The sequence below is a fragment of the Papilio xuthus genome, unplaced genomic scaffold (genome assembly GCF_000836235.2).
Source record: "Papilio xuthus unplaced genomic scaffold, Pxut_1.1 DF825946.1, whole genome shotgun sequence".
Taxonomy (NCBI): Eukaryota; Metazoa; Arthropoda; class Insecta; order Lepidoptera; family Papilionidae; genus Papilio; species Papilio xuthus.
Genome location: NW_013532703.1, coordinates 4,498,907 through 4,515,177, shown reverse-complemented (window position 1 = coordinate 4,515,177; position 16,271 = coordinate 4,498,907). Strand labels below are relative to the sequence as shown.

General features: G+C 30.9%; 1 protein-coding gene across 1 annotated transcript in view; it reads left to right on the top strand.

Moving 5' to 3' along the window:
• The first annotated feature begins 15,674 nt into the window (after positions 1-15,674).
• The window catches only part of fj (four-jointed box kinase), a 30,106-nt gene continuing 29,509 nt past the window's right edge, over positions 15,675-16,271 (top strand). Inside the window, exon 1 of the mRNA XM_013321691.1 lies at positions 15,675-15,937. The gene's annotated coding sequence lies outside the window, so the exon portion shown is untranslated. The remainder of the gene's footprint in view (positions 15,938-16,271) is intronic.

Below are 16,271 nucleotides of genomic sequence, written 5' to 3'. Positions count from 1 at the left end.
ATTGAAAAAGGAACGAGATTGGATAGTCTGAAGTTACAAAGGCTAGCTTGATAAATATAAGTTGCAGTTTAGATAGAATAAGGTAAGAAAAAGTAAACTATAATACATTTTTACTACTATTTTGGACTATTTCAATAGTAGATTAAGTAACTTCATTTAAATGGTCATCATCAAAATCTTGCTATTTTTTTTTTAAGTGTGCAATTTCTTCGAAAACTGTAATTATTGTATATGGTATGATCTAAAGAATATTAAAACTAACATTCTCAAATATAAACAAATATGCTCTATTTAAACTATCAATCTAAGCATATGCCACATTTGACATAATGCATATCTTTTCAAATGCCCACGCGCTTAAAAAAGTTCAAAGGACTTCAAATTTCGAACATCTAAATACATGCACAAAACGAATGGTTCACATTTGTCTCCCTGCGTGCGACGCCACGTTTATTTATTTAAAAAAGGTATACATTTTTAAATTTTAAAAAAAGAAGCTCCGTCCGTTTTGTTTCTCTTTCGCTTGCCCGCGCTTTGAGATAAAACGATCGACTACGTATGTCTGTTCTCTTCTAAAACCTAATAGGGAAGAGGGACGTCGATATTCAAATTGTTTTTTTTCTCGACGGTCAGTTATGAGAGCTGTCTTTGGAAGGGATCATAAAGAATTTAAAAATGATATTACTAAGACATCGTTGGATATTTTGGATGTTTACTTTGATACTGTGGCCATAGTTTGTTTTTTTATTGGGCTCTCTCTCATAGAGCAGTAGGATTTAAGAATTTCTTTGATACATCCGGGTGTCCCAGGGACAGGACAGCAAGCTGTGGCGAGATAATGATCTGGTTTTATTGAATAAAAAACATTTTATTGATCGTATCTCTTTATCTTGTTTAAAATGAGCAATGGACGGATTTTGTGTTACTTTAAAAATGTAAACCCGAATAAAAAAACAATAAGTTTTACTTTTAAGTTACGTACAAATTATTAAATATTTTTAAAATGTATACGACATGACTAAAAAAAATTATTACAGTGCTATTTTTAAATAAGTACCGAAAATGAAAGTGTATGGAAAATATTGAGGATTTACTCCAACACTTATAATTTAAAATCCATTAACATTTTAACAAAAGTAAGAAAAAGGGTAAACTTTTTTAATACAGTTCGATTACGCTTTTGGTATGAAATGAAAGAACGTAAATAGGATTTACTGCATTGCAGAATTAGCGCTTTCAAATTAAAAAAAATCAACCTTATCATATGATAAAAGATTATGAAGAATTAATAATATTTAGTTAATATCTTCATAAAGTAAGACAAGTTTGCAAAAATATTTCGACACTTTGATGTCAAATTTTTTCCCTTATCGTAATCTAATCAAAATTCGTTCAGTAGTAGATTTACACAACGTTGTCAGTTCGTTTTACAATTTTTCACATGGGTCGTATATTTTACACTTTTTTTATAAGACCCGTGTTGCAATTGATATGCCACAACAAAATTGAGTTGACAGAAAAACGACAACACTTAAAAGAACGTATGCAAAATGATACAACTTCAAAAAGTTGTATTTTTTACATTTTGTAAAATAAACAAATATTAGGTAAATTTGGGACTATGAAGATCTAAAATTATAAAAATAACTTATCACATCTTGAGAATCGAATACAAATGCTACCTTTCCTTTTTCTGTCGTAAACAAAATGTACAAAGAAAAATGTGTTTATTACGTGTACACATCGCCTTATTTAAGAATGCAAAACGAATAAATTGTATAGAATGAGAAATTTTTTAAACTTTTAACATCATTTGTGCAACCCATTTTTATTGCCTCCGTTTGACTTATGCGCGCGATGTGGATGGAGTTTTTTTTTATTTAATTAATAATCGCAATCGGACATTGACATTTTTGACAGATTTAAACATGCATTATCACTTCGATCTTAAGTTAATTTGGTATAGAATTTAACGAAATATTTGTTTGACTTCTGTTATTTTAAGCAATAGTTCTCCTTTCACGTAATAAAGGGCAGGTTCTGAGTTAGTGTGAATTTAAAATGGATTTGTAATTGCTTAAGAATGTTGATAACAACGGATCTCCGCACCCATTATCTATTTTGAGAACTTCATAGCTATAAATATACTTTAAAGATTTTAGAATAATTTAAATATGAATGTAAGTATGTGACAAGCGAAGTTAATGTAACTTAGATTGCTACGAGTTGCAAAAAAATTAACAGATTATATTTTTTTTTCGATGCCTTGTTCATAATAATCACAAAAAAAGTAATTTTATTACATCAATATTGATAATTTGGCATCCCTTCAACCTTTAATAACTCAATGTTTTTTAATATCGAAATAAACAATGCTTCGTATACCCAAAATCTACAGTCGATAATTTAAAACGATTTAAAATTGTTTTTATGATATACAAAGGTGCCTAAATTTTATTTTAGATTAACACAATAATTGCAATTTGTTCCGCACCCTGCTGTTAATATGAAAAATTTTATATAAAGACAATCTTATAAATTTGCCTCCTCCACCCACGTATAATGGATTCGCTAAATAAAGGTGCGTCTTTTAGTTTTTTTCTGGTTCATTTTTATACTAAAACAATCTTTACAGTAAAGCAAATAAGCATGAAATCTCTTAAAAGTAGCTAATAAATATTTAAATAAAAAACGTATTTGTTATGAATTTTATTATAAATTAATGACATTTTTTCGATAATTTATGTCGCAATTATAATTAACCAATTTTTATAATTATTTATTTGTCATATTTACTTCTGAATTATATTCGTTGTGTTTTGTTTTATACATATTTGGAGACAATTGACATTAATATTGAGATTTTTTTTTCTAGTCACATTTACAAATGACATATCCTTTAAAACTGCCAAATAAAAGAATTGAATCGAAAGAGGTTAAACAGTCACAATTCTTTATTAATGGTACCATAGACACACTGAGTGTCTTATTAAGTATCCATATGAAAATATCAAGTATAACTTAGTTGACCCGTTTTGTCCTGTTGAGCCAATGAGTTTGGATGTAATTATTAATTACAATTAGATGTTATAGTAGAGATTTAAATGGCTTTAATTTAAATGCAATTTACAGCCGTAGAGACGTAGAAGTACTACGCAAAATGAAAAAAAAATGTTCGCCTGCCAGTATTCGAACCCAAGCTAAATAATAAGTACACTAACCGCTTGACTTCGGAGTCGAACCAAATATAAATAATACAATAAATTAGTCACAATCCATATCCAACTAGCATTATAAAATTCTTTTTCTTTTTAATGAACACGAAGTAATGTAACAGCAAATTCTATATTAACGTGTACGCAATAAAGTTTAAATTTGAGTGTGATTTAAAATTAAGGGTAAGCAGAGGACATATTTCTGCAATCGGGTCATAAAAATATATGTGCATATGCGGGTCCCATATTGTGATAACTCCATAATATTTAAATTTTATGGACATTCCATTAAAATAAAACTAATAATTAAAAAAACTCACTAAAATTAACAAATTAAAATATACTTTACATCAGGAAAACACAATGCCAAATAATTCATAAACAGGTAGAAAGATTTGAAAGATTATAAAACAAACTTTACAATACTCACATAGGTGTAAAGATGAACCTTAGAGTATCATTAAATTCAATTTCAACACCAAATTCAATTAATATCGACAAATATTATTATTTTTTTTTATAAAACCAATATTTTATATAAGTGTGTCGAAACCCATTGCAAGATAGATACAATTTATGAATAACTGTCACATAACAGTTAAACAGTAAAAGTTTTTAAAAATCCAAACTTATGGTCCACCTACAAGTCATGCGTTACAATAACTTATGGCGTTCCATAAAGTGGGCGAATGCGGCATGTTTGCGGTCTGCGGTCACCGCTTTGTTACACCTGACCTCACGCACTTGCTGTTGCATTTATATTAAATTTTAAACAGGCGCCAATGCTATCTCAATTTACAAGCGTTGAAAAATAATCCTGCGGTTGAGGTAATAAAGAAATTTTATTGTTGAAAAAATTGTGCCCCCATTTCAAATGAACTCTTATGAGGGGAATAAATTGAAGGCTATTTACGCATATTGGAATGCAGATGATCAATTATTATATTATAATTAGACTAGCGGTGGTCCGCGACTCCGACCACGCGTAATTATAAAAAAAGACATTATAAGTCGCCTTTATGTTCTTCCAGACTATGTTCTATATGTAAGATAAATTTCATCGAGATCCGTCGAGCCGTTCTGGAGATATCTCCAAACAAAATTATCTTATTTATCTTAGTAGTTCTTTCTGTAATTCTATGCAATATGAATCGAAATCACACTTTAAGTCGGTCAACTCATATAAAATGGCCGCGAAAACTTTGTCCAGTTCGCTGGACAAAATGTTAGCAACCCTTCAATGGTATAACATATTTTGAGACAGAATTTGTTTATACAAGGCGCGGTATCAATTTAATCATGCACCCCGATCTAAGGCGTGCGGTTGCGGTTGTCATGTATGATATATGTAAAGCGATGATAATAATTTTCCTAATCTAAAGGAATCTTGCTTACGTAAGGTTTATCGGAGCTGAAGTATTGCTTTGCGGAATACCGGTATAACGGGATACCAGTCCTTTATCTTTAAGGTCCTAAATATTTTCTATTCTTTATTTGGAAAACAAGAAATAAACAAAAGATAAATTTGAAATTATTCTTTTGTTTAAACGTTTCTAATGATTTAGACAACGTACAAAGTACGCTGTAAAAGGAAACAAACCTGTAAAATTACAATTGGATGTAAAGAATATACTATAACAGTTTTTAAAACTAAAGATTAACTGTTTAAACCGTTACATAAGTAAACAAAGTATTAAAAGCAATAAAATTATATCATTATTGTAAACAAAAAAAAGTCTACCGTTACACACTTGAGGGGCGGCATTTTGCTTCCCTTTGGGACGGAGAAAAAAAAGTTTTTGTCTTAATTTACTGCCGGAGAATATTTGGGCTGTGAGTCATTTAACTGTTCCATAACATTTAAAAGGGATTTTCTAGTTACGAGAAATTGTTGACTATATCATTAACAAAGGGACATAAATAAATGCCGGTAAAAAATGACTGCTGCTTTTCGGTTTATTGTAGAAACTTTCTTATATTGTTTAATCTATTAAGCAGAAATATATCCAAAATTATTGTGCCTTTAATAATTATATTATCACTGAGTAATATGACCTATGTTTATTATTAGATTTTTTTCCCCGCGGTCGTCCGCGAGATCGTTCTCGCGAGCAAACATATTACTTTTTGTGAAAATTTATATCAACGATATATTTAATACAGATATTTTGGTCTCAGAAACCAACGGTAAGTCAAGATTATTAAAATACATCGTACTAGTTATCGCCCCCGAGTAAGTCAGCGCGTAATACAAAAAAAAACTTAATCAGCAAATTATCTCCTTCATCTATGCACAAATTTCATCATGTTCCATACAGCCGTTTTGGAGATAGCTTCTAACAAACATCCATTCATCCATCTTAACTTTCGCATTTATAATATTAGTAAGAAATAAGATTCGCTCAGTGTTAAGAGCATTTCTTTTCATATATGCAAGTGCAAGATGCAGATTGCACGATTGGTTTAAGATATTTTAAATGGCAGTTACACACTATAATAGTTGACATTAATGATTTTCTAACATATATTTATATGATTACAATGTGTAAACTCAGACAAAATTAATAAATAATATTCGGTAAAAAGATAAAAAGGAATCAATCAGATAAGATGCAACTATGCCGGGACGGTTGCCGTCTTCCTAGAACAGCCGACAAACGCCTTTGGAAGAGAAACGTCTATTTGTAAAGGAATCATTAAAAATAATACGCTCAAGCCTTTTTGATATACTGGGGTAAATACAGATAGACATTATCATTGTTTCATTAACAAGATATCTGCACCGTAATGTTACTTCTTACTATCTTACTAGTATTATAAATGCGTATGTTTAGATGAATGAAAGATAAACGGATCTCGTTGTAGTTTGGTATAGATGTAGAACATAATCTGGAAGAACATATATGCTATTAATTAAGTTTTTTTTTCTTCATTCCGCGCAGAGTCGCAGGCGACAGCTACAGGACCTACCTAATTTAATATGTTTCGTTATATCACTATGTAAACTTGCACATTGTAAAAACATGACGTCATCTGACTTAAGGCTCATGTTATTGTAGACGAATATTATTGTTTTAAAAAACACATATGACGTTTTTATTAAGAAACAATCCTAGGGACCCAACGGATACTTTTTATACGTTTAAATACCGCAATAAATATTTTTGAATTCGTATAATCTGCTAAAGGACGGAGAAGGTCGTTGTAGTGATATATCATGTAGCCGACCTTTAACGATTGGATTATTTTATTGTTATAACATTCACCTTCAATTCTTTTATTTAAAAGTCGTTTGAATCATTTAAAATGCTTTAAAAGTGTTTATCCTGTAGTTGAAAGTATAGAGATATTTAAAACTGTGGTTTGAAAGGTTTAATGCAGAATTAGTTCTTGCATAGTATTTTAGTTGTTTACTTTGTTGCTGCCGAACGGCTGAACAGATCTGGGTATTTCGAAAATAGTCTGGTTATTTTCACCCGGATAAGGTATTTTACAGTGTAATAATTGCTCAATAATTGCGCTACGACATACTTAGATTTTTATTAAATTTTACATGGACACATAACCCAATGCAATTCGTAGTAATGATTACAAACTTTTTATATTACATCAAAATACTAAGGTACAATTCTGGTTATTGTATATACCAAGACATTAAAATCAATAAAATATGTATGCTTATTTCCAGAAATGAGTGGGCACTATGTTATTGTTACATTAAATCCTTTGTTCAACACGGGATGACAAAAAAAAACATAAAACATTGAAAGACAAACAAAAATTTAAATCATGACCTACCTCACACTAATCTTGAAGACATATTTTGGTACAATGACAATACGGAAATAGATACACGGGTTCCGTAGCAATTATTTTATATTTGTGTACAAAACATTTTCGCAGTTGCGGTTTGCTTGATTCCCAAAAATGTCTAGTCAAAGTACTAGCTAGCTTTACTTCAGTTTTAAAAGCTTTAAATTTAGTGTGATAATCTTTATAATATTTTCGACACTTTATTTTTAATGAAGTACTAAACACAGAGCCGATTTTCATCTCAATATTAATTAGTATTCAAAAGTATAAAGAATTTATATAATGGTTTTAAATTATTGACAATTCCTTGACTGAATTTAAGTAAGTAATAATCAATAAAAATCCTGTTCATAACATCAACACATTGAGATGTAAATGATTGGTGCAAGGAACCCTAAAACGATTGAATCACACCCCCGAACCGAGCCACTAAATAGATAACCACCTATTATGACAAACGCGCAGACAAAAAGTGATGTCCGTGGACACAGAAATAACGCCGCTAACACTGTGGACAAACAGGTAGCGGATGGGACAGCGGAAAGCGGGGATACTAACTCTATTAAGTACATCGCAGGACATTGCGACCTAAAACATTGCAGTATTGTCACCGTTTTCTTTTTCTTTTTTTTAAATAACCTAGCAGCTTATATATATTTTGACGAACAGAGTAAAATCAACTCTAGGTAAGATTATCAAAGATGTGTTAAAAGCCTTTCAGCTTTATTTATTCACACAATTTATTATCACGTCAATCAAAATGACACTTGTTAAAGTTTTTTTTATTTACATCTCATTCTTACAACTTATTTTACTAAAAGGTTGTTTTATTTTTCCGTATTATTACTGTGATTTTTTTGCCGTGTCCATTAACAGATATAGTTGTCTTTGTTTTTTTCAAAAAGAATGAACGGGATGACAGTATGTTTTTATACTAGAGCTAGGATAGTGAAAACTCACAGCTATAGTGTATTTTAATCGCTTATTCCCATGTCCAAATCCGACTGCTGACTGAGAGCCGGTCGGACAATAAATCAGCGAGATAGCGACTCAAAGATCCTCCGAACAAAGGCGCAGGCTTCAGCCACACTGTTAAGGGTTCGACGTTTCTATTACACACAACGTCTGCATATTTAAATTGATGTGGAGTATTGAAGCTTTCCTAGGAATTGAGCAGAAATTTCTTATGCCTATCTATTTTTATAGATATTATGTTATAACTTAAGTTAAAATGACTTGCATCAATTAATACTTAGATGCATTTATTCAGAAAAAAATTAAGAATTTATTTTAAGATATTTAAGTATAATATAGTAAAATAAACAATAAACATTAAAATTGAAATTCAAAATTAAAATATATTTGTCTTCAAAAATTATTTACAAAAAAAAATGTTTATAACTTTTTGTCGTTTGTATCAGCCCCTTAAATAGAGTATGTTAAGACATTCTTAGGTCGGGAATGTGCTGTGACGTTCGTTTAGGCCGCGCCGTAGTTAATGATCCACCGTTTGTGTGTTTGTTTTTTTCTTGTTCCCCGTGTAAACTGATAGATATTATTGTACGCAGCTTCCTCCAGAACGCGGTATCGATACGTGAGCTTGTAATATTTAATATTAAGAATATTAAATGTGTTTGTAAGCAGTTAATATTGTTTGGTACTTATTTAATGGAATATATGACTGGGTAAAACTTTATAGTTGCTTATAATATGGCTTCCTTTTGATAGACAGCGTTATTTTTATCTTTTAAATGGCAGAATGTGTATACGACATCCGTGCTCTTAAGGATGTTGGCTGAAGTTGCATTGTTATTAAAACTAATAATTCACATGTCATTCTCTCGATATTCCTTCGAGAAAATTATATTTTGATTCGATATCAATAATAATTCTCGAGCATTCCAATGCCTTATAGCTTGACTTATCAATCTTAATCGTTGCAATGTTAAGAAAATACAATGTGTTTAATATTTTGTGTAATTAGGAATACAAAATGTTGGAAACATTATGAGTGTGTACGTTCAACCAATTGTAAGTGGAAATATTCACTTATAGAGTTGTGAAATGTTACTCTACAATCTTTATTCGATAATTTTAATTATTTATCAGTACAAATCAATTACCTCCATACTTGGCTAGCATGTTTTTGTTGCGACAGAAACGCACAAACATTATTTGATTTTTCTTACATACGACTTGATCGTACATTTTCTATATAAACCTATCCAATTAAAGTAATTGGAATCCAGCGGCTAACTAAACATGGAAAACAGTAATTACGTGTGAAGATTACCGGCGTATAGTCATTTTTTATTGCCATTAACTTTTATTCTAGCGTGCCCAGTGTGACGTCGACGAGCGAACGGTATTTTTGTTTTAATGTGGATACGACACCGCTGGCCAGGGTCAATATATGTTGAATCAAGTTGTTCAAGAAGCTAAAAGTCTCTTTTTAGTATTGTACAAGAAGAAATCCTAGCAGGGGTCTTTCCATTTGTCATTCAGACTGAATAGTGTTGACCGTAAATAGAAATATCCGCGTGTTAGTGAACATACTCCATAAAAAAACCTTGTATGTGACGAGAGAAATTGTATAGAAAGTTTGAGGATATAAACATAGCTGTATTCTTTATGTACAGCGTGTCCCAAAATTCAATGATAAAACGGTAATGGTGTATAGCCAGATCCATAACTACACTGGGAAAAATATAAAAAAAATCCATCTCTTTTTGTTTAAAAGTTACATTTACAACTTTTCTTATAATTTGACACCCTCCACCATATGATCAGACAGTGTGGCTACAAATATGAAGATATCCCAACAATTTTATTTGTATTAGCTACCTAAGTAACATAGCTATTCATTGCAGCTAAAAATTGGACCAAAACATTCGTAATTTGAATTTTGGGACCCGCTGTATATTGAGCATTTTTACAGTATTTTAACATAGCAATTTAGTTAAAGGTGATATGTTTCAAGTAACCACGTTATACTGATGTGTAAAGAGAAGTGAAGTACAGAACACTCGTCGTGTTATCACATACGTAGCGTCCGCTGCCGTCGAAAAATAATACCCGAACCACTAGACTTGCGTACAGGCACATACAAAAGTGTCACAGTATTATTTATAATTTTTAAATATCTTCCTTTGCTGACTTATCTTTGACGTCAAATAAACTCTATTTTCTATACTTTGTTGATGAAATAACACCTTAGTATTTACGAATTATAACGATTGATGAATTCGATTTAAATCTACATTGAAATTTCTTTACTGAACAGTTACTTATTTTTACGATGTGCAAAGGAACTGAAGAATGAGCTGAGGTAAAGCGAACCTTCTATGGCTATCCTACATCGACGTGATATGCGCAGCTTCTTCGCTTGGATATTATAAGATTCAAACTTTATTACTGCTCTTGTTTAGCTGTAAGCACATGTCGTAGACGAATACTATTTGGATTCTTTGCGGTTGAAGGAAAGCGAGCGTTGTACTCGGCTCCCGCAGTGTTTTAAGTTACTTTGCTAGTTACGCATTTGCTCAGCGTCTCATTTAGAATTTCGAGCTAGCATTAAGTTTGAATAGTACTATACCTATGGGTTGGGTGATCATCTTTGATAGCTTCACTTCCTTAAACACGTGTTTTCTTGTGTATAAATTAGTGATGTGTAAAGGTATGTGCTGATAAACAATGCTCTTATCGTATGAATCTTATAACAATAGACTTTGTATATTTAATTTTATGCTTTAATCTTTGTTTGGTAAAACAAATGAAGATTATGAGCATGAAAATTTAAAGATAAATTTAAATATTACCAAAAGGAAGTGTGTATTGTTACTTTGGTATTTTAGTGTGAATTTATTACTAGACTCCTTAGGGTCCTTCAAGATGCGAGCGTATCACCATCTCACAGGCCGGCAACGCATCTGCGGTTCCTTTGGTATTGCTGATGTCCATGGGCGTCGTTGAACACCTCGGTGTTCCTGCTGCCCGTTTGCTTCCTTCTGTTATATATTAAAAAAAAAACTCCCTTAGTGATCTCGGTTTATTAAACTTAACAATTAGTATTAGCGCTTTTGTTTCAAGAGTTACTTTCATAAATGTGAGTATGGTATATCATTCAACGTTTGAAATATTTTTAAACGAATGAAAAAGAATAATTGGTTATTAATTGCCAGGTTCACCATATTCATTAAACCCGTAGATAAATTAGAAGGGAATTAAATTTGACAAAATTTATTATTTGCACTTTAATCTCGTGCAAAAAATCGGGAGACACTTGCCGAGGCACCGAAGTTCATCAACCGAGATTCTATCTCGCGTAAGGTTTTTCAGGTCTTTTTAACTTTTGCCAAACTGAGGCGGCATAATCAGTGCCCGGGGCGGCTGAGGGGTGCGGGGCGCGGGGCGGGCACCTCTTGCGGTGTTGTCAAATTAACATTGTTGCCTTATGATGGATTTCACACCTGGCTGGATAAAGCTGTATGCAGATTGGACGACTTATTATTTGTTGCTAACGAAAGTTACGATAGTAAGTATGCATTTTTGTAGTATGCCATTTTTGTGAACTTTGCAACCTTAATATTTAAAGTTTGATGAATTATTTAAGACAAAAGGTTTTAAAAGAAAGAACACATGAGTCACAATAACTATTGAAATTGGAATTAAAGAAACAAGTCTATGTGTTCTTCAAGATTATCTTCTACATATCTGCCAAATTTCATCAAGATCCGTTTAGCTGTTCTGGAGATACCTTCAAACAAACAGCCATTTATCCATCTAAACATTCGCATTTATAATATTAGTAAGATAATGTCTACGAAGAATTGGTACTTAGAAATAAGCGTGATTCAAATGTTCATTCAAAAATCCGATGACATTTTTAAATATTACTCACCGTTGCAGTGTTATAATTTTAATACACGTATGACCTAGAAGTATGCCGGATTTAAGCTCAGACGGTGTGAGCTAGCGTTTGAATGGATTAGACTAAGCAATAAACTTCAAGGTGAGCGACACAGCGGGTCGGCAGCGATTGCGATAATGATATGAAATTATAACTTTCAAACACCACAAATAGTGTAGAGTTAACAAACTAAACATATTTAAATGTAAGAGTGACAGAGCTTTCTATATATATATATATATATTCTATTGAAATAAAGATTTGTTTAACAAATTTACATCAAATGACATAGGAGTTAGAATGATCTTCAAGAGGATTTTTGATGTATTAACTTTTATCATAAGAAGTAGCTTCCACTGTTGTAATACCTGTAAAATCACTATATTTTTATTCCTTCAAAATTATTTAGAAAAAACAAATAAAAATCTTTTAAAATTGAAATTCACGATAATCTTTTATTTAAACACTAGGTACCTTTTAAAGATTTTCTTCCATACCAAAAGGAATTGGCAATAATAATTCAAATATAATTCGTCACCGTCCGTGTGCACGTCGCCTTGTTCATCAATCATTATCGCGAATTTCCGATTCACTGATATAATTAGATTTGGAAAATAAATAAAAAAAGTCCATAGCGGGTGGTGTATTGTGGAACACTGTTTGGCTTTTCGGGACATTAATATATTTCATTGAAGGGAATTTTAATGAAAGTTACGTGATATATGTATGCTGATGTAAATTAAAAGAATAATGGAAGAATGCATTCATTAATAACGAATTTATTATGTCAATCAATTGCAAATTATTTTTCTGAAAGGTTAAAGCTGCTGTTTATTTGAGGCGCTATTTATTTGGACGCAAATAATGCATGTATTAAAGATATTTCTAACCTAGAGATATTTCCAGACCTTTGATATTTGTGTATACATTTTTTTGCTTTTAAAGGTTCTTATTGTTTTATTTAACGTGCAAGTTGTGTGAGACAGCTTGCACATAACAATGCGGTGTTTCCCGGAATCTTTAAATGCAGAATACTGCGCGAATCGCGTTTATGGTCTTCACCTTCAAACTTTAGAAGTCACGTCTCATTGGCCCAGTAACACTATAAAGACTTTTATATCATACTTAATATTATAATTTAATATTATTAATACAAAAGTTTGGATATTTGTAGAAAGCATCTCAAGGACGGCTCATTTGATCTCACTGTAATTTGGCAAAGATGTAGAACAAAGTCTGGAAGGACACATAGGCTACCAATTACGTTTTTATGTAAATTCTGCACGGACTGAGTCGCAAGCTAAAGCTATAAAGCAATATGTGAAAGAACTTTGTCGCGGGAACATTGGAACGTGGAAAATTGTAAAAATATGTTCTGCTGCTTATTAAAGTTCTTAATTTATCAATTTAGAAGCACTATTTAATTATCTACGTACGTGCGAACTTTTAAAATTATTACGGATATAATAAATAATACTTTTAAAGCATTTAGTATGCGACTATCCAACTGTCTGTTCTTACATCAACAGAATAACACTTGAGACGTTGCGCTATGAAAATTTATTTCTTACACCAACAAGACCGGGAAAAAAAATTGATTCGAGTAACTAGAATAATATTGCTGCAGCTAGATATTTATCTGGCAAATAATTTTACACTTAAGTTAGGAATTTCCGCTGTCAAGCCCCAGGAAATAAAATAAAAATAAATGATAACTGGATTGTAAATTTTTTATTTCTTTTAATTTATTTATTTGGCAATTTAAGCTGTAGGAAGGTTAACACGTCAGATTTTAGTTAATAGCAAAGCTAAATCTGTTATTCAAGTAACAAACAGCCTATATATACGTACTACTATTAGAAAGTAGATAATAAAAAAGGATATAAGCATGTTATTGTTATTATACGATTCTAATAAAAGAACCTAAGTATGTTCATAGTCCAATACTACTGAAGCATTCGAAGAAAAATAGCTTTATAATTTTCTGAATACCATATCAATTTACATCAATTAACTATAAAGAAAAATGAACACAAAAAGATAAATAGATGTTAAAAATAGAGGCAATACGTAACAAAATTTATTGCACTATTCATAGAACGAGTTCCGAGCATTTAATTTACATTAACCACTTTTTGTATCAGACTATTACATAAGGACATTTCTCAGGTTGTCTAAAATGCCGTAGAGGGCACATCTTAGCGGCAAATAACAGCAAAGAATGTGTAAAAACTTGTTGTATGCCCTCAGCCATCGGTTCCGCGGCCGAGATGTTTTTTTTAAAATTCCTTCTAGTTAACGAAGATAAAAGAAATACTTAAAAGAAAAATATTTATTTTAATTAATCACCAGCATCTTGTGTTGATTATTTCAATTATAGAATATTTTTTTAATGTTCAGTGCTTGACAATTTAATTTGTTACTACGCGGTGTTGCAAAAAATTTCTTCTAGAGTTTACTAACTTACACATCTTCTTACTGTCTCACACAGAAAAAAATATTCGAGAGTCAGGGAAAACCTTAGCGTTAGTTACTTAAACTACACTAAGGTGTATACTAAAACTACCCTATAGTAAGGTGTCCAAACAAAAAATCTCTTACAAAACATAATTAGCTAAAGCATTATTTCATTTACGTGAATATTTTTTATATCTATTTAAAATCAATAAGGAGAAAGATCTTTTTTACGTAATATTACAAAATAATCATAAATTTCAAATATCTGAAACGAATTGTGATACCAACACGATATTCCTGAATACATAACTATTTTATATTTATAGGTCTTTAACTTGATGCCTTATTACAAAGGGGATTAATTTCAGATCCCTTAATATTGCGAAACAACGTGTCTCTATAAAATGAATTTTATTAGCTATAAAATGTAAAACTAAGAGCTTTAGTAATACTAGCACTTCCCTAATTAAATACGTGTGGGCAATGAAAGTTAATTTTAGTGATATTGATTTGAAATTGATGTATATCATAGTAAAATATTTTAAACATAGATTTTACTGTTAACCGTAACTTCGGTTGCATTTGTTTGATAAGTGATTTTTGTTCTTTAAAAACAAATCTTCTGTAAAAAATTCTGAATTAAAGCTATTAGACAAATTTATAAAAATAGCTTAACTTAGTAATTAAAAGATGTCGTTATAAATTTAATGTAAATCTTGTTATAAAGAATATTTAAGTACAAATAGTATAATCATTTATTGCTTGAAATTTATTATTTAGTAGTATATTCTAAAATGACATAAACATTGTTAGAACTTAAAACGATAATCATAAATAAATATATCAAAGCGTTGTACCAACTAAAACAATTGAAATCGAATAGTTAAATCATCTATCGCAAACCATTTCGTATCTAAGTTATTGAGTTCCGATTAACTCGTAGGCGTGTTCAAGTTGAAGACATTCATAACAGGGCCTCATCAAATTAAATAGAATTAAAAGCAAATACAATAATTTTATAGTGGCCACAACGTATCAATGAATCAATGTACGGAGGCATAACTCACGGGGCTCGCTATAACTATCTATAGATCGTATAGATCCCAACACTGAATCGTTCAAAGAAATCATCGGAAAAAAGTCCAACGAGACAGAGTACCATAATGCATGCCATTGTTGCTGTCCCGCTCTAATAAACTGAAATACCTCCGTTGGAGAGAATCAGGTATAGCTCTTATTCAAGGTACATGTTTTTGGACCCGTCAGTCTTTTACGGGACGTTGCCGGCTGTCCACGTTTCCGTAAAAAGCGGAACGAACAATATTGTTCTATATTTTTGTTAATATCATTAGCATTTTTTGCGCGACGAAAGTGTTTTTGAAATTTTCATAAGTTAAGATTTAAATTTTTTAACTGTATACGAAGAGTGCGTTTTGAAATAGACAAATATTATTAGAATTATTGTGTAATGTGATATATCTTTGTGATTTCGTAAACTGGGATTTCGAGTCTTCTTTCAATCATTTATCATTGGAATTCAAAGGTTTGTTATTTTTTTTATTTATATCGTTCTTTGTGTTGTGTTGTTTATTAGTACGACATTTATAAATTACAAATTCTATAGCCAATTAGTTATTTGTTTGTTAAAGTTAATAAAAAATATTTATGAATAGCTGTAACTTAAAATTGTGGTGTTTTCAATAAGCTTTTATATATGATTTAGTTACTAATATTTATCATATGTTTAACTTTCACGGGTTATGTAAACAAATGGTACATTAAGGCTCAATTAGACTAAATTGTGAATTATAACTTAATGATGACTTAAACTTTAAAGTTTAAGTGTTTTATGCTAAAGTTGTTATGACAATAAAGTT